This window comes from Anomaloglossus baeobatrachus, chromosome 10 (assembly GCF_048569485.1).
Source record: "Anomaloglossus baeobatrachus isolate aAnoBae1 chromosome 10, aAnoBae1.hap1, whole genome shotgun sequence".
Lineage (NCBI taxonomy): Eukaryota > Metazoa > Chordata > Amphibia > Anura > Aromobatidae > Anomaloglossus > Anomaloglossus baeobatrachus.
The window spans coordinates 149,949,831-149,968,512 of NC_134362.1; the positions used below are offsets into that span (position 1 = coordinate 149,949,831).

General features: G+C 44.3%; 1 protein-coding gene across 2 annotated transcripts in view; it reads left to right on the forward strand.

Moving 5' to 3' along the window:
- TOX3 (TOX high mobility group box family member 3) overlaps window positions 1–18,682 on the forward strand; it is a 219,666-nt gene that overhangs the window by 74,429 nt on the left and 126,555 nt on the right. The window lies entirely within an intron of this gene.

Here is an 18,682-nt window from a genome sequence, read left to right on the forward strand (position 1 = left end):
CTGGTGAGTATGATTGGGGTCTTCTGTTTTCTTTTTTTCTCTCATTTGGGGTGTCTGCTTTCTATAATGAAGTGTCTTGCAGTATATTTCACTTTTTTATCTGCATGAACATTTCATTATTGAACAAAGACTAGGGCTTATTTTTGGGATAGGGCTTATATTTAAGAATTACGCCAAAAATGCTGAAAATTCCTCTTGGGGCTTATTTTCGAGGTAGGTCTTATTCTCGTGGAAACACAGTAGAATTAGAAAATAACATCTAATTATGTAAATGTGTAAAGTTCATTTCTGAATGTTTTAGTTCAGTGGATCAAAAATTGGGATCAGAAGGGAAATCTTACATTTTTGGGGTCGGACTAGATTTTGCATTATGGTTGTACATATAGCTGATGGACCCATGACTTTTTTCCACGGTGTTAACTTTGTACCTATGTAAGTTGTAATTAATCCATCATTTAGTTCTTTGTAGCTTTTAGCTCTACACATTTATGGTGACTGGTATGACATTATGAAGTTTATAGACGCGTTCCAATTAAATATTATCACATTTGTGTCTATAGAATTACATATTTAACTTCCTTCTAAAATAGTCCAATGTCACCTTCTGTATGTGAAGAATGAGGAATCTTGGTTCCTGTGGTTGGAGCCAGCAACATTCAAGCTCCTATTTCTTCTTTGTCAAAAGACGTTTCTGTCTTTATGATCCGCAAGTTTTCTAAGACATAGTTTATACTGTACGCAGCGTTCACCACACCTCAGGTCTACATTTCCCCGAAGGGATTCTTGCCAAACATATGGGGAATAGCACAAGCTTTCATTTTAGCCTCTGTTTGTTTACACAGTCATTTAATGATCATGTTACACAGTGGTTAATTGAAATGGAGCCTTTATTGGTTAAGTACATGGTGGAATGTATGCTTCTCCGGGCTGAATAACAAATTGTAAATGAAAGCTTTTTGTAGCCAAGAGATGTTTATATGAAAAGGAAAAGGGATTAAGAATAAAATCTGCCCCATAAATCATCTATTAAAAAGATGTACGTTCATAATAATCAACAATGGTATGTGTGAAAACCTCAAGAGCAGGCCATAGACGTTGTATCCTTATGTAATTGCATGATATCCATTATTGAGCCATAATAGAGTATATTATGTGAAGACATGGTGAGTTTTCTAATCTGTGTAAAAAGACCTACCTTATACTGGTACAATTACAACTCTAAGGACCAAGCAAATGGCCATAATATTAATGTTTTGTACGGATCAGTATTAAAACCCCTACAAAATTCTATTGAGTTGCAGATTTAGGCGGGCTTTGCACGTTGCGACATCACAAGCCGATGCTGCGATGTTACACGCGATAGTCACCGCCCCCGTCGCAGGTACGATATCTTGTGATAGCTGGCGTAGCGAAAATCATTGCTACACCAGCTTCACATGCACTCACCTGCCCTGCGACCGTTGCTCTGGCCGGCGACCCGCCTCCTTACTAAGGAGGCGGGTCGCTCGGTGTCATAGCGACGTCACACGGCAGGCGGCCAATAGCCGCGGAGGGGCGGAGATGAGCAGGATGTAAACATCCCGCCCACCTCCCTCCTTCCGTAGCCGCCGGCAGCAGGTAAGGAGATGTTCCTCGCTCCTGCGGCTTTACACACAGCGATGTGTGCTGCCGCAGGAACGAGGAACAACATCGTACCTGTCGCGGCATCACAATTATGAAAATGTCGGAGCCTGCAGCGATGATACGATAACGACGCTTTTGCGCTCGTTAATCGTATCATCTAGGCTTTACACACAACAATGTGCGTCACTTCCGATTTTACCCCACCGACATTGCACGTGCGATGTTGCAACGTGCAAAGCCGCCCTTAGTGTTACAAGAGAAAAAGTTTGGGTACCCAAATTTTTTCTCTTGCACGGTACCCAAACTTTTTCTCTTGTAACTAAAATTGGAGGATACCAGATTTAGTGTTAGGACATTCTCGATAAATTTGCATTCCATAGACTAATTTATACATTCTTCAAGCTTCTTGAAGCCTCATAAATCTAAAAGTAGCCATACATGATGGATAAACTCCAACTGAACCCACTAATTTCGGTGGGACCGACCATCCCACAAATGTTTAAGGTATCCCAATTTTCCTCCATCAGCAGATATCTGGAGGGAAAGATGGCTCAGGAATGTTGGACTTCCACATGCCTGATGTTTTGTTCTTACAGGAGATAAGCCACCCCTCTTCTTATTGAGAACATGCAGCCAAGTGCAATACATGTGTGTTTGTGTATGGGCAGAATAGCTGTTAATTGAAAGAGCATTAAACCCCCATCTTTACAAAGTGAAAGGCCATTGCAATCCTCGCTCCCAGTGTATTGGCAATGAGCGAGGTTAGTGGAGCAACTGGACCACAGCGGGAACACAGGCTTACCCTTTATTGGAAGGGGCTTAACTAAGTACCTACTACGAGGCGAACGCCAGGTACCACTCCCAGTTTAGTGACAGCTGACCCCCAGGACAGGGGACAAACTCAGGTATAGCCACAGGCGGGATGACTGAGGCAAAAAGGCAGGTGGGTACAGACAGGTACGGTGGCCACAGCATGGACAGATAGGTAAGGGAAGAAAGGTACAGGTGATAGACAAAGGGATAATGGGTTAGGAGCTTGGGCCCAGACATCTAGCTAGCAGACTGGTAGCCAAACTAACTAAGGACATTGCGCAGGCTCTCCCCTCTTGGGAGGGTGCCTTAAATATATAGTGCATTGCCTCTCAGCTATAGGCTGAGAAGCATTTCCTTTGAAATAGCGCACCGGCCCTTTTAGAGGAGGGCAGGTGCACGTGTGCATGCCCTAAGCACACTCCTGGGAGATCTGAGCTGAGTGCACACGCCTCGGGAGGAGAAAGCAGGAGCACACATGAACAGCCACAGGGCAGCAGAGAAGGAAGCAACCTTGCTGGGGTGGTAAGTTGTCATCCCTGTATCGCTAACTATTGTTCACAAGTGCAGATGTTTCATTCAAAAGTCCTTCATCAGTGTGCATGCAGATGGTCCTCAGAAAATATAATAGCGTGGCAAGAGGCATAGCTGGGTGTGATGCAGTATCCACCTCTGTCTATGTGGCACTACGCTGCTTGCCTTGCTACTCTACTTTCTGAGGACCCTTGACAAGTTCTTCACAATAAAAACCACTAATCACATTGATCTTGAGTGCCCAGTTTCTCCATCTACTTGTCCATGAAAAGAGATGCTCTCGGACTAGTCCTGCCTCATCTGCATATGCAAAATAAACGTTACTGTACAAAGATTATAACTGTAGCATGGAACATCAAGCACAGTATTGGAATAAAGAAATCTGCACGCAAAATAAACGTTACTGTGCAAAGATTATAACTGTAGTATGGAACAACAAGCACAGCATTGAAATAAAGAAATCTGCACCCATAGTGCCGTAGTAGTAGTTGAGAACCGTCAGGGGACTTCACAGGTTCCCTTTCAGATATAGATGTCCCATTTCCACCAAAGTCGGCTTCTGCTTCAATCACTAGACGCCGCCGCGTCACCACTGTGGGTGGCGCTGGGAACGGGGGAGAAGTCAGCGGCTCTGCTTGGCGCAGGCTCCTGTCATCTGTTAAGCTGGGTTTCACTAGGACCTACAGTACCACTGGTTTACTATGATGGTATGTGCCTTCCGGTTGGAGTAGCTACCTTTCAGCTGGGGTCAATGGGAAGGCACCACACCCCTCTTATGCTTTCTTCCTTCTGCTGGCAGGTGCCAGATATAGTCCTGTAATTCCCTGCTAGACTCTGATTCCTTGCTGTTTGTTGGTATTCCCGTATATTGACCTTAGAGTGTCTACCTGACCACTCTTCTGCCTGCCGTTTCTGTACTTCGCTGCTAGCTCTGGTTTTGACCCTTAGCTTGATATCTGACCACTCTCCCACCTGACGATTTTTGTCCCTCTTCTACCTTCTGGATTTGTCCCTGACTGGTTACTGCTATTCTCAGGATCGCACTCTTCCATGGGCAGCGATCACCTGGGCTCTTTCGTAATTTCAAATCCCTGTATAGGGGTTAAAGGGTTGCAGGGTCTGGGTTCTTGCTTTGTGGACGGTTGCCTCTATTCACCTGTTTCACCGATCCTGAGTCCATGGCTCCAGGCAGGCATCGCAATAGAATTGTGCAACAAATGTCGAGATCTTACTAGAAGACTACCTTTTGAAAGACTTTTTCACTATGTGCCAGAAATTAATTGTAACAATTGTATTTCTTATTTTTAAGGATTATTTTCACCTTTAAGTGCTATCATTTATTTGATAAATGTATATACACTTAGTACATAGGCACGTGAAATATATATTTAGCATCAAATTAATTTGTAGATACATTTTCTTCATATAATTGCTCATTAAAATGTCAGTTACACAGCGTGTCATGTTAAATTTATCATGCACAGAGAAAAACTGAATCACATTATTTAAAAATGTTCTTTAAGTTAAAAAAAAAAAATCTGGAAAGAATAATTACAGAAGCAGTGGAAAGAAACTAATAAGACTTCATTAATTCTAAGACTCTAAAACTGAGGGAATTATTCTGGGTTGTATAATATATTATTAAAATTCACTGTGCAATATTGCATTATTGAATTGTTAGTTCTACATAAAAGCGGCTGAATGGAAAATGTTTGAGTAAGATGGTAAATTTGCAAACTACAATGTAGGACTGTGACCTTGAGTGCTTGAAATTGACATTGGCGTGTGTTTGTGATTTAAAGGAAGGCTAATAACATGGAAGCTTGATGTGCAAGAGAAATGTATTTTAGATGAGCACTTCGATCGTAATGGGAAATGTTTGATTTGGAAATTCTAGCTCATAAATGTAGTGTTTTTTTCCCCCGAAATGATTACAAATAAATTTGAAATGTCAGAAAAGGGGAAATTAGCATTTTAATTATTGTGGAAAATGTATTTTTAAAGAATTCTTTAAAAAAGTAAAGCAAGTAGTAGCACTCTAAAATTTAGTGACCCATCTCAATGTGGCGTATCAACTCCAGAATAAACACCATGAACCTTTCTGGAGCAGGCCTACTGTTGTTTTTTCTGGAGCCAAAATTTTACATTGCAATTGTCATTAAAGTGCCCCCATATTTTGCTTATTAAAATAGGAGTGGAGGCTACTTTTTTATTCTGTTTTTAAAGGGAACCTGTCACCAGATTTGGGGCCTATAAGCTGAGGCCACCACCAGTGGGATCTTATATACAGCATTCTAACATGCTGTATAGAAGAGCCCAGGCCACTGTGTAGAACATAAAAATCACTTTATAATACTCACCTAAGGGCTGATGGGTGTCTCCGTTCACCAGTACCAGCGCCTCCTCTTTCGGCCATCCTTGTCCTCCTTCTTCTGAAGCCTGGGTACATAACACATCCTACGTCATCCACACTAGCCGTCATTGAGGTCCCGTGCAGACGCACTACAATTGCCCACTACTTTTTACATGGATGGCCTATCCTTAGGATAAGTCATCAATGTATGATCGGTCGGGGTCTGGCGCTCTCCACTCAGGCCAACCAGCTGTTTTTATTGCCAGTGGAGACAGCAGGTAGCCAGAAATGCTAGGTTCTTGAGCTGCCCCATCTTCTGATATAGGCCACGGTCAGGTATGACCCATCCATCTCCTATTGATTTGAATTGGAGGTGATGTGCATTACTCAATGCAGCCTTTATTAGAAGACGGGGCAGCTCTAGAACTGAGCATTTCCGGCTGCTGCCTATGGCACCGAAAACAGCTGATCGGTGTTGTGCATGATGTCAGACCCCGGCTGATAAGACTTTGGTGTCTTATCCTAAGGACTTATTGAAGCTCACCTCTATACGCATGAAACGACCATCGTCCAGATATTCTCCGCTTTCTCTTCCGACACTATGTCACTGTTTTATGGATTGAAAAATTAAGAATCGTTGAATACTTATGGTGACTGCCACACATTTCATATCTTTTCTCCTAAAATTGTCTGAAGTTTTTTCATCTTTATGTGCTGGCCACCACCATGTTCTGATCAGTGCTTTAAGTGGAGCTTGAACTTTTATTTGATTGTTATCCTAAGGATAGGCAATTAATGTACAAGTAGTGGTCAAAATCTTTAAGGTTAATGCCGAGTCGGCGTTCAGAGGCTTTGACTCTCCATTCCACGGTGCTAGTTTTCTTTCTTTGTATATCAATCTCTCCTATTCTGTGAGTTGGCATAATTCTAATCACACATCCACATGTTTTCCACTAATGCAATGATGTGCCATGATATTATGATGTTATCCAGGACTAATACTTAAGGTATCTTGGCGCCAATCCAAAACTTATAAAAGGGCTCACTATCAACATGTGTCTACATTTGCAATTCTGTTTTCTTCTTGCAAGATCGAGGGCCATTTGAACCTCTTCGAGTACTAGCTCAAATCTTTACCTACCACAGCTAGCTTCCTACTGTCTTATTTTCTTTCCATTTGATGGGAGATTTATTTTCACAAAGCAAACAATTCAAAAACGAATTTGGATTTTTGAACTCCCTGTAGCATTTTTTCCAGTTCATTGTTTTAAATGGAATCTGTATAATGTGCATGCCACTTGTGGAGGTCCTAAATTGATAATGGTGCATTTGTATCCAGTGTTTCTCAAAGAGTAGAATTAGGGTATTACTGGGATACTGGGACATCCTGGGATTAGCATCCAACAGAAAGGAAGCTTACTAACTTAGAAATCCTGTTTAAATCATTTTATTAGAACTCATTTTATTGGGCGTAAACATTTATAACTTCTAATGTTGTATAACGTATTCCTGAACACTATGTGGAACTGAATATCTTAACAATTACTGTATGCAAAAGTGGCAAAATGTTTTTGAATTTTCAAAAATTCTTGTATTTTCAATAAAAACCTAAAATAATATGATAGGAACAAACTGTACTCAAACTGTGTTGATTGACCTCTTAAAGGGAGTCTGTCATCTTCAAAATGCATTTTAAACAAGCCATAACATGATACCAGCCACTCACCAACACAGTGGCCAGGAGTGTTCTCCTCCCTGGCACCTCTCTCCTGACACCTCTCCTTACACTGATAAACCTAGAAGTGGTATCAACAGATAGAAGCCAGAGAGAAGACTGCACCTGGTCACTGAGTGTGCATAGGCATTGCTCACGTGCAACATGATCACTGATTTTTGACATACCTTAGTCTGGGTAGCTCGGATTATTAATCAGAAGCCTTGGAAGCCCCTAATATGCATTAATGAGAGGGTCAAGAAGCATAAGAAATCAATTTTTCAACAAACCAAGCCTGACCTTTCACACGAAGCAAGGATCACCAAGCTACGACTTACCTAGTTTGGACACCTCATACGAAGACAGCAGTTACTGGAGAAGGACATTATGGCAGGAAGAATAGAAGTAATACGGTGAAGAGGAAGACCAGCAACCCTATGGCTTGATACTATCAAAATAGCGGTAAAGAAGACCCTGGTGGACCTATTTAGGCTTGCATAAGATCAATCTTCCTACAGGCATTCATCCATCAAGTCGCCATGGCTCAAGATCCAGCTGAAGGCCATTAAAAAAAATAATGCACCGAGTTCTTGGTCTTCCATGGAAGCTCCTTCATTTCCATACAAATTAAGATTTTTTCTAAGGCACTGTACCAGTAACAAGGACAATGCTTTTATGATTTTTATGTGCTTGTTTAAAATGCATTTTGAGAGTGACATTCTCTTTAAAATCTATATAAAAAAAGAAATAATGATATTGCTGATATACATACCGTATGTTTAGAAATTCAGTAGAAAGTAACACATCTCACTTAGAGAAGGCAAACCTACACAAGCTACACAATAAATTGAGTGTATGATAGTCCATGGCTTTTTGGGATTTGCATTATGTTTCATTGTAAGAACACTGGATCTTTTGCCAAATCCGTGCAAGTAATTTGCGCACATGAGTTCAGTACATAGCCTTTTACCGTTGTACACTGGAGACTCGCATCTAGATGGTAGGAAGGAAACATAGAAAATAAGAACAGGTTGTTTAATGCTTCAGTAGCTTCTCTTCACAATAGGAGGTCATAGGGAAGCTTTGTGTGACTCTTTCCATCTGTTACCATTGGCTCACAGCTGGGAAATAGTAAACAAGGAGTGTTCTCCAATGATGATCTGCTAGATTGAGCGCTTTTGTAAGCCAGGCACGGTGTGTGCTAATTCTATAAATGTGGAGCAATATCAACTGAACTCTTTAAGAGGGTCACAACTAAGTGAAAGAATCTGGCTCTTATTGCCATTTGTAAAATAAAAATATTGTAATTGAATAAAAAAATAAGAAAATTCCAAAGTTGGGCTAGTAAATATGGCCCGAGAGGCTAGCATAAACTTTTACATTTATTCCTCAAGTAGATATTTTTATTCCGTAAAAATAGGGCACTTTTTTGCCCTGTCCGTAAAGAAAATTGAAGGCATCAGTGAATTTTTTTGAAGCTTAAAAAACTTCTACAGATTATTTTTATCATCATTCCTTTCATGCCTTTTCATTGGGGGTCACAGACAGTGGGTAGTATGGTGTCTCCAGGGGAGGCGTGACACTAGATTGAAAAAGTGTTAGCTCCTCCTCCCACAGCATATACCCTAGCTAGGCAGGAAACTAGCTCAGTTTTTTCTAGTGTCAGCAGGGAGGCTGACATGTCTGGCCTTGCCCTACCAGGTGCCTCAGGCCAGCTTATTTTGTTTTTATTTTTGTTTTTTCTTATTCATTCTATTTTTGATTATGGGGCAATATCGAGGTGCCCTGCCACCCTCGTTCCCCCTGCTTACGGGCAGAGGAAACTTGGCATGCACAAGCTGTCAGTCTTCCCTCGCGCCCAAGTGGTCAAGTCTGCATACCCCTCCAGGCTCCCTGGAAGCACCTCACACCAAGGTAGCTCCAGAGGGCTAAGCAGAGCTGAGGACCTGCTTCAGCCTTGAGCCGAAGATGCGTCCCTGAGATCCCCGCATCCATCACCAACATGTCTTCAGACGGAGCCAGGAGCAGGTAGGGAGACGACGAGTCTTTCCAGGCGGCGGTGGGGCGATGCAGGCCGTGATCCCAGGGAGCATCATTAATTTAGCCCCCGGCTTCGGCCTGCATTCTAGCAACGCCCCCTCTCACTGCTCTGGAAGCCGCTCCCTCACTCAGCAGCTCCTTTCCGATTGGCCGTCATGCTTAGTCCCAGCCCTGAGACCAATCAGTCTCCGGGGGCTGTCTCTCTCCTCCAGGCTGCCAGGAACACTGGACACCATTTTGCACGTGGGGAGCAGACACTGGTGAGATCACCTCCTTGGCTCTGCACTTCTGCAGCACTATATACCGCTCTGCTCAGCGGTATATCGCTGTCTCTCTAGCGGTGTGCGCCTGCTGGCTAGCAGTGTATATCAGCTACTAGCGGTATATACTGGCTCTGCCTGCAGGTATATGCCGACTGTTTGACAGTATATGCCATTTTGCTATCGGTATATACCGGCTGTGCATAGCAGTCACTTTATAATACTGCTAGTGGCTCCTCACTCATACTAACAGCGGCATATCCCTATATAGGGCTGTAGGACTCTGTTGCTGACATGCGTAACTGCAAGGGTGATAAAGCTTCCCAGGCGTCCTCTATGGACCTTTACTATGCTTGTACCACCTGTGGATGCTCGTTTTCTAATGGCCGAAGCTATCCACTATGCCGGGGCTGCGATGCCCCTACTACCGTGTCACAACAGACCCAGTTGCCGGACCAGGAGGCCGCGCAGGTTTTGGATTCTGCCCCGGCCACCGGCCAGGCAGCACCCCCATCTGATGACATTCTTCCTGCATGGGCTCTTCTAATGTCTAAAAGGATAGATGACCTTGTCACTCAGATATCCCAAGCCTCAGGCAGCCTTCTCCCGGCTCAGCTCCTTCAGAGGAGCCCGCCTGCTTAGTCTGGTCCTTCTTCCCCAGAACGTAAAAAGGCTGCTTCCAAGAGGCGCCATTGTGACCTCTACGCCTCTTCCGACTCGGACGATGGTCAGTCTGACCCGGGCTCTGTGACTTTTAGTAGTCACGATTCCCAAGACTCTGACTCTGATTCAGATGTCCCTTCCGAGTCTAGGCATATAGAAGATACACTAATTTCGGCTGTCAATCACTCTTTGTCGATTTCTGATCAGCCTCCGGACCCGACTTCTCAGTCGGCAATCAAGCTGGCCAAGAAGCCTCCTAAGTCATTTGCCCAGGATCCGTTTTTTCGTTAAATCGTGTCTAAATGGTGGGATCACCCTGATAGAAGGTTTAATAAAAAACCTTTCACTTCATTCGCTTATCCTTTTCCATCTGAAATGGTTAAGACCTGGTCAGTACCCCCTGTTGTGGACCCGCCAGTATCCAGGCTAGCTAAACACATGGTTATGTCCGTTCCAGACAGCGCGTCTCTCAAGGACTCGTCCGACCGCGCAGTTGATGCGGCGGTCAAGTCTATTTTCCAGGCTTCAGGCTCCTCTCTTCGCCCCCTGTTTGCCTTGACATGGGTCGCGAGAGCTATGGGTGTGTGGAGTAAGAACCTACGCAGGATGCTTTGCTCTTGTAATATTCCTCCGGAGGCTTTTGAGATCCTTGATTTGATCTCCCTAGCCTCTAATTATTTTCTTCTCAGCTCCCTAGATGCAGCTAGTTTGTCGGCCCTAACGGCAGCCAATGCTGTTTTTGCACGCAGAGTCCTGTGTTTAAAGATATGGAATGCGGACAGTGCCTCCAAGAAATCCCTGTCCACACTCCCCTTTCATGGTCTTCGCCTGTTTGGAGAATCCCTGGACAAACTCATATCTGAGACGACGGGTGGAAAAAGTACCATTCTACCACAAAAGCGGCCTGTATCCAGGAATTTTAAAAAATCTTGGCGCAGGCAGTCCTTTCGGCCCGTCTCCCAAAAACCTTCAGTACAAAGATCGTCCCAACTCTCAGATCGAGGATCTGGACCCTCAAGGGGCTCTTCTTGGCATTCCCACTCCAAACAACCTAAACCTAAGGGACCTCGCCCTGCACAGGCCCCCTCAGCATGACGCCAGGTATCCCTCAGATCTGACTCCTGTTGGAGGGCAGCTTCTGCTTTTTCGGGATATCTGGCTAGACCACACTCACGATGCTTGGGTTCGAGAAATCGTCACCTCAGGTTACAAGATTGATTTCCATTCCCTGCCGGCCAGCAGGTTTCTTATTTCAGACAATAGCCTCCATAGATGTTCAAGATGTTTATTTACACATTCCCATATGTGTATCCCATCAACGGTTCCTTAGTTTTGCCGTAGGACACCGTCATTACCAATTCAGGGCCCTCCCCTTTGGACTGGCCACTGCGCCTCGGGTCTTCACAAAGGTCATGGCGGCCGCCATGTCCATTTTGCACCCCAGAGGCGTTCTGATCATTCCCTATTGGGACGACCTACTTGTCAAGGGAAGCTCTCCTCAAGTTCGCTCAGAAAGCGTGCAGATATGCTTAGACATGCTGTCAAGGCTAGGGTGGCTTATCAACTTCAACAAGTCATCCCTCATTCCTCGTCAGCGCATCACCTTTTTAGGTATGCTGATAGACACGGCTCAGTCCCGGGTTTTCTTCCAGAAGACAAGAGGTCTTCCCTCATCCGGGCCGCCCAGTCCCACCTCTCCCGCCGTCACACATCCCTTCGGAATGGAATGAGAGTGTTAGGCAAGATGGTGGCAGTCATGGAAGCCGTGTCCTTTGCCCAATTCCATCTGCACCCTCTACAACTGGATCTTTTATCTTTCTGGGACAAGAATCCAGCTTCTCTAGACCGGTCAGTCCGCTTATCTCGGACTGCGCTCCACTCCCTTGTCTGGTGGACTCAAGTCTCATCCCTATCTCAAGGGAAGTCCTTCCGTCCTGTCCACTGGCAAGTAGTCACGACAGATGCCAGCCTCATAGGCTAGGGAGCGGTGTTTCTCCACCACACTGTTCACGGACGCTGGTCTCCCTCCGAACTCTCCCTTCACATCAACGTTTCTGGAGATCAGAGCCATATTTTTGGCCTTCAGAACTTTCAGCACTTGCTATTGGGTCTCCCAGTTCGGATCCAATCAGACAATGCCACGGCTGTGGCTTACATCAACCATCAGGGAGGAACTCGCAGCAGGGCAGCGATGAAAGAAATATCCAGGATTCTTCTTTGGGCAGAGATGCACATTCCCATTATTTCAGCTGTCCATATTCCGGGAGTAGACAACTGTGCCGCAGACTTTCTCAGCAGACAGGGTCTAGCGGCAGGGGAATGGTCCCTCCACGACGAAGTGTTCTATCAGATCATTCTTCGTTGGGAACTCCCAGATGTGGACCTCATGGCGTCTTGGATGAACACCAAGGTACATCCCTTCATATCCCGGTCGAGAGACCCGGTAGCGCTCGGCTCGGACGCTCTAGTCTTCCCGTGGTCGCAGTTTCGCCTGCCCTACATCTTTCCTCCGTTTCCTCTCATTCCAAGAGTAATCAAGAAAATCAAAGCGGAGGGAATTCCCGTGATCCTCGTGGCCCCGGACTGGCCCAGGAGAGCCTGGTACCCAGAGCTTCCCCAAGTTCTCAGCGACACTCCCTGGCATCTCCCCGACCGCCCGTATCTTCTGTCGCAAGGTCTAATATTCCACCAGAATACAGCACAGCTGCATTTGACGGTGTGGCGCTTGAATCCTTGATTCTAGCCAAGTTAGGTCTTTCTTCTAAGGTAGTTCATACCATGCTTAATGCTCGGAAGCCCTCCTCCGCCAGTATCTATCACAGGACCTGGAAGACCTATCTTTCCTGGTGTGACCATCATCACCAGTCGCCCCTTGTTTTTTCAATCCCTGATGTGCTTGCCTTTCTGCAAGACAGTCTGGACTCGGGACAAGCCCTCAGTACCCTTAAAGGTCAAGTTTCTGCCTTGTCAATTTTTTTCCAGAAGCATCTGGCTTCTCGCCCTCAGGTCCGTACCTTTCTTCAAGGGGTAGCACATTTGGTCCCTCCTTATCGCCACCCCTTAGATCCCTGGGATCTGAATCTGGTTCTCGGAGATCTTCAGCTTCCTCCTTTCGAACCTCTGAGAAAAATGTCTCTTCAACGTCTCTCTTGGAAGGTTGCCTTTTTAGTCGCCATTACCTCTATTAGACGAGTGTCCGAACTGGCAGCTCTTTCCTGTCGCTCACCTTACCTGATATTCCATCATGATAAGGTGGTCCTTCGGCCTTCCCCCGCCTTTCTTCCGAAGGTCGTATCTTCTTTCCACTTGAACGAAGACATTGTGTTGCTGTCATTCTGTCCGGCTCCGGTCCACTCCTTTGAAAAAGCCCTTCACACTTTAGATCTTGTTAGGGCTCTGCGGATCTACATCTCCAGAACAGCGCCATTGCGCAAGTCCGATGCCCTCTTCGTCCTCTCAGAAGGACACAAAAAGGGCAACCAGGCTTCTAAATGCACGATTTCTCGATGGATCAGGACTGCCATCTGTGAGGCATACAAAGCACGAGGTTCTGTTCCCCCTCAATCTGTACAGGCCCACTCTATACATGAGCAGTGGGTGCTTCCTGGGCTATCCACCATCAGGCTTCGGCGGCCCAACTTTGCAAGGCCGCTACCTGGTCCAGTGTGCACACGTTTACAAAATTTCTTCAAAGTGCATACGCATGCCTCTGCAGATGCTGTCTTGAAAGACAAGTCCTTCAGGCAGCAGTGGCCCATTTATAAGTGGCAACTGTTCGGTTTCTTGACAGTGTTGATATGTGTTCACTGCAGTTGCAGTTGTTGGTCAGCTCTTAGTCTGATTTTATACACTGTTAATAGTTCAGTTCCCACCCAGGGACTGCTTTGGGACGTCCCACTGTCTGTGTCCCCCAATGAAAAGGCGAGAAAGGAAATGACATTTTTGTGTACTCACCGTAAAGATGTCTTTCTTGGAGCCTTTCATTGGGGGACACAGCTCCCACCCGTGTATTTTTGTTGTTCTTCTCCTACTGCTTTTACACCAAACTGAGCTAGTTTCCTGCCTAGCTAGGGTATAGGCTGTGAGAGGAGGAGCTAACACTTTTTCAATCTAGTGTTACGCCTCCCCTGGAGACACCATACTACCCACTGTCTGTGCCCCCAATGAAAGGCTCAAAGAAAGACATTTTACGGTGAGTACACAAAAATGTCATTTTATAGTTCACAGTGAATGTGCTAATGCCTTCATATCAAAATCATGGGTTGTAGCCATGTATCACTTATACTCAGAATTATTTATTATGGTTTTCCAATGTGTCTGTAAAAAAATATTGATTTTTTTTTTATAAGGTGTCCAGAAAAAATTAAAAAGTCAAGTTGGCAACTGAGAAGGGTATCAGTGGTTGAAGGTGAGTGAGAACTTTTCTCATGGTCACCAATAACATGAGGCATATTCAATGATACATAACAACCACTTTAAAAAACAAGATGCCATCATATTCTTAGTGATGCTTCTTATGAAGAAGGCTTTGGCTCATGATTCTCCAGGCACGGTAGTCTCTGATAGTAATGGACCCTAAAGGTACAGTAGAAGAAAGCCCGACATAGAGCAGACTTTAGAGACAGTCGTTTGCTAGTAGCGTTTATTACTTTAGTTTTATTACTTACTACCATTTATTACTTTACTACTTGAATTTATTGAGTTAATTCACAAATCACATACAGTATATAGTGAGTGTTCAAATTTAAAAATTAAAAAATGATGCAGTTAAAAATAGATGTATACTTGTTTTATAGATTTTAGCTTTTCTGAATGCCCAACAGTAGCCAGATTGGGAAACACTGGGCTACATGCCGGTAGTCCGTATCAATTAGTATACCAATAAACATGTAGGAGAGCTGAAAATGGTACTGAGGCTTTCTCTAGTTATAGGTTAAACTAATCCTACATGTGTAAGGTGCATATAAAATAATTGGCTATGTTTGATACACCTATCTGGAAGCTTAAAAGGGGGATTGTCCCGATTGACCTTACCAGAACATCTTGTGGTTTGGGCAACATGGGAGAATGTGTTGTGTTTCAACAAATATTAAACAGGTCACATTCCAAATTCTACATATGTCACATGCAAGTCACAGCCACACGTGACTTCCATTGAAATTACAAAAATCCTATGGGTTTTGAAATTTCACATCAATGTCACATCTCAATCACATTAGGAAGCAAATATAGCATGAGCCCCTAAAGGTCCAGTCACACTAATCAACTTACCAGCGATCCCAACAACGATAGGGATCGCTGGTAAGTTGCTAGGAGGTTGCTGGGAAGATGTCACACTGCGACGCTCCAGCGATCCCACCAGCAACCTGACCTGGCAGGGATCGCTGGAGCGTTGCTACACGAGTTGCTGGTGAGCTCACCAGCAACCAGTGACCAGCCCCCAGCGCCGCGTGGAAGATGCTGCGCTTCGTAACTAAGGTAAATATCGGGTAACCAACCCGATATTTACCTTGGTTACCAGCGCACGCAGCTACACGTGCAGAGAGCAGGGAGCAGCGCACACTGAGCGCTGGCTCCCTGCTCTCCTAGTTACAGCACACATCGGGTTAATTACCCGATGTGTGCTGCAGCTACATGTGCACAGAGCAGGGAGCAGCGCACACTGCTTAGCGCTGGCTCCTTGCTCTCCTAGCTACAGCACACATCGGGTTAATTAACCCGATGTGTCCTGCAGCTACATGTGCACAGAGCAGGAGCCGGCACTGACAGTGAGAGCGGCGGAGGCTGGTAACAAAGGTAAATATCGGGTAACCAAGGACAGGGCTTCTTGGTTACCCGATGTTTACTGTGGTTACCAGCCTCCGCAGAAGCCGGCTCCTGCTGCCTGCACATTTAGTTGTTGCTGTCTCGCTGTCACACACAGCGATCTGCGCTTCACAGCGGGACAGCAACAACTAAAAAATGGCCCAGGACATTCAGCAACAACCAACGACCTCACAGCAGGAGCCAGGTTGTTGCTGGATGTCACACACAGCGACATCGCTAGCAACGTCACAAAAGTTGTTCGTTAGCAGCGATGTTGCTAGCGATGTTGCTTAGTGTGACGGGGCCTTAAGAAACAATCATCATATGTAAAACTAATACCCCTTTACATCTCCAAGAGCTGTCTGCCAAAAGATGAATCAGCTGGCAGCCACCTTGCTTGATTCTCCCATGCAAAGAAGAGCTAACCCTCTGGATCAGGGTTGTATTCTGAGCGAACCCAAGCTTCGTTGTTCAGTGTTCGTACCGACAGAGACTTTAAAGAAGAAACAGAGTTCAGGTTCGGAGTTCTAGTGCTTTATATATGCAAACCACTCACACAAGCATCGCTAAGCTCAGGTACACATGCTGCTCAGCCTAGTACAAGCTACTTGCTGTGTTTGAGCGGCCCGCACTAGGGGTAACAGCAGCATGATCGGATGTAGTGTGCACCAAACAAACAAAATGGAAAAACTCTGCCCACTCGCCCCGGGAAGTGATCTGTTTATGGATGGCTACATGGGGGTGGAAAACAAAATTGCCCATTTATTGACTACCAATGGCGTTCAGGTCAACTTTTGGTCCCGAACAAAACTATGTCTAAAGTCCGGCTGAACCCACCGAACCGAACTTCTACAGGTCTTCTCATCTCTAATCAACATTCTGAAATCAGACATACTGGATTCTTATCTTTCCTGATGCTATTTGTCGGGGCTCCCATAGACATTAAGCTTGTCCACTGATCCTGTTTCTTGGGGTTGGCTGATGTTAGGCTTATACATGTGTAGAGCCTACGGTGTATGAGTGTCTCGCAATTGATGCTAATTTTTTTCTCTAGTTTTTTCTTTTTTATGCAACACTGTTGGAAAAAATTGGTTAAAATTATAGTAAGGCAACATTTGTGTTTGTTCTGATATGGAACCATTTCCAAAACTCTTGACTGATACATCTTAGTTTGTTCTTACATGAGCATAACCAGGGTTTTCTTAAGTTTTAGGCCTCACGCTATATAAGCTAAGTAGATAGGTTGTACATTTTGTGAGATACTGATAGCAGGGTCAAGAGCCTCCTAATGAAGACGAATGAATAAAATTGTCCGTGCCGGAGTCACATGTACCAGAAATTGCCCAGGTTGTTTGAACGTGTGATAGAAATTCACAGCTTCATTTATCAGTGTCATATTTGGGCCCAAAGTAAGCTGATACTGCTCTCTTTCCTCTTAGATGTATAGGTCACCCTTAATATTTATTTCAGTGGTAGAACATTTGTTTGATGGGTTACTGTTAGGCAAGCAATAATAGGAAACCACTCAAGAGAGACTATAAGGAAAGTCCAAAGTAATAATTCAATTCTCAGTCTTGAACTACTGTACAGGGAGATAATGCTTGTCTGAAAGTGCTAAAATATATGCAAATGTCCATGTTATTGGTTTGTGGGGGTTGGTAATTATATTCCTTGATCATGCAAAATACTATTATCTTATCTACTATACAATACGGATTTTATGTGAACATCAAAGTGATATAATGTCCTCTAGTAATTTTTACTGGTTTTATATTCTATGTACATTTTCATATGACCATCAGACTGATGGAATTGTGCAGTTGGCATTATTAATCCAGGCTTTTAATTATCTAGGAATTGAATTTTTTGTCAATTTTAATCACTTAATTTGTATCTAAACTAGTATAGCGCTCCCTAGTGTTTAAATTGTCATTAAAAATTTAACAAACTCACTAAGCAATGTTACATCCTAATTGACTAATATTAAAAAAAGTAGAATCTAAGAAATTAAGAAATGTTGCCATTCTTGCCCAAGGGCTTTGTCTCATATTGTAATTCATCTATATTTAATTATAGAGCTTTGTTTAAGCTCTGATTACCCCTTTACAGCACCACAGTGTTTGGGGATTTTTTTTCCAGGTCCCTGCTCCTGGTTTCATTTTTACCCTCCAGCAGCTTTACCTTTTACCAACACTGCTCCTGTTCCGTGGTGCCATCTTGTGACTGCACCTTCTCACTGGCCAGAAGTCAGAAGGTATGTCACAAGCTCTCAATACAAGTCTGTGAGACCCAGAACAGGGTTCTCATAGACTTGTATTTAATAGTGAGCACTGACTGTCTTCATGAAACACTGGAGCTGCTGGCAAGTCACTAACCGCAGAAGACCAACTGGAGTGGCTTTGATAGGAGATAAAGATGACAACAGGTAAGTATGAGAGTAGGATCAAGGCAGTGAAATAAAAAATGCTTGAGTTGTACATTAGGAAAATATGTCTAGAGCTTCCCATAGAATGGCCAGGTAAATAGTCTCTGGTCATTCTTTGAGAAGCATGTGAATATTTTAATTTCTGTGATTCCTGGCTTGGCTTTTGATTAGCTGAGCTGGTGCGACATCATCATTGTGGCATTGTGTGAGAAACAGATGATGTCACACTAGCTCTGGAAGATTAAAAGCTACACCACTGATCCCAGAAGGTGGGATTTGCAAGCATCTGGTCTAGTGGCCACAGGCTACCGACCTAAGAAAAAGACTCATGGCACATCCTACCTTTCTAATGTGAACAGGTGCAAACTGAACATGAAACATAGTAACAAAAAGAAGACAGTTGAACTCTATAGTGCTATGATATGTGGAACAATGAACATGGGAATATAGACATG